Source organism: Sinocyclocheilus rhinocerous, unplaced genomic scaffold (genome assembly GCF_001515625.1).
Source record: "Sinocyclocheilus rhinocerous isolate Xijiao unplaced genomic scaffold, SAMN03320098_v1.1 scaffold147, whole genome shotgun sequence".
Lineage (NCBI taxonomy): Eukaryota > Metazoa > Chordata > Actinopteri > Cypriniformes > Cyprinidae > Sinocyclocheilus > Sinocyclocheilus rhinocerous.
The window spans coordinates 1,559,746-1,560,971 of NW_015651498.1; positions in this window are offsets into that span (position 1 = coordinate 1,559,746).

The following is a 1,226-nucleotide window of genomic DNA, read 5'->3' on the forward strand; positions in this document are numbered from 1 at the left end:
GACCGATTCTCAAAAGGATGTAAACTTCTCCCCCTCAGAAAATTACCCACGGCCATGGAAACCGCAACACAGTTATTCCACCAAGTCTTTCGCAATTTCGGCATCCCGGAGGATATCGTCTCCGATCGTGGGCCTCCGTTCATCTCCCGGGTCTGGAGGGCCTTCTTCCATCTCCTGGGCGTATCAGTAAGCCTCACCTCCGGATATCACCCACAGTCCAACGGCCAGACTGAGCGCAAGATCCAAGAGATCGGGAGATATCTCCGTAGCTATTGCCACCACAACCAAAACCGCTGGAGCCTCTACCTTCCCTGGGCCGAGTACGCACAGAACTCCCTTCGACAGCAAACCACCCGCCTCACCCCGTTTCAGTGCGTACTCTGTTACCAACCTCCCCTATTCCCGTGGACGGGAGAACCCTCAGACATTCCAACGGTGGATCACTGGTTCAGAGAGCGAGAGGGTCTGGGACTCAGCGCATGTCCATCTCCAACAGGCAGTTCGGAGACACAAAGCTCAGGCCGATGTTCGCCGCCGCCCTACTCCCCGATACCAGCCGGGAGATAGGGTGTGGTTGTACACACGGGACATTCGTCTCCGACTGCCTTGCCGCAAGCTGAGTCCCCGCTATATCGGACCATTCACCATCCGGAGGCAGATCAACGAAGTCACATACAGGCTTGAACTTCCTCCTCACTACCGCATCGCACCGACCTTCCATGTCTCACTGCTCAAACCCTGTGTTCACCCTCTGTCTGCTTCTCCCCCAGGGTCTGACGAATCCGGCGTACCTCCTCCTCCCGAAATCGTGGAAGAGGAGACCATCTACAAAGTCAATTCTCTTCTGGACTCCCGGCGTCGAGGTGGCCGCCTAGAATATCTCGTGGACTGGGAGGGATTCGGCCCCGAGGAGAGATCATACTGCAGTCACACTTCGTCTGGTCATGAGTTCACTACGCTACTCCTTACCTGACTCACTAACCCGGACTCCATCCTGAAACCTACCTGTCTCTGTGCCATCCTCTTCAGCCCGATCCTAGAAGGAACCCGTCATCACGTGAGCTAGATCCCTTCCATTCCATAGACTGTTGCTCTAACCCGTTTGCTCTCCATCTCTCTCTCTCTCTCTCTCTTTCTCTCTCTCTCTCTCAGCACCTGTTAATAAAGATCCCTGTTTACTTTACCTCTCCGTCCTTGGTCTCCTTCTGTACTGTGACAGAAGACCA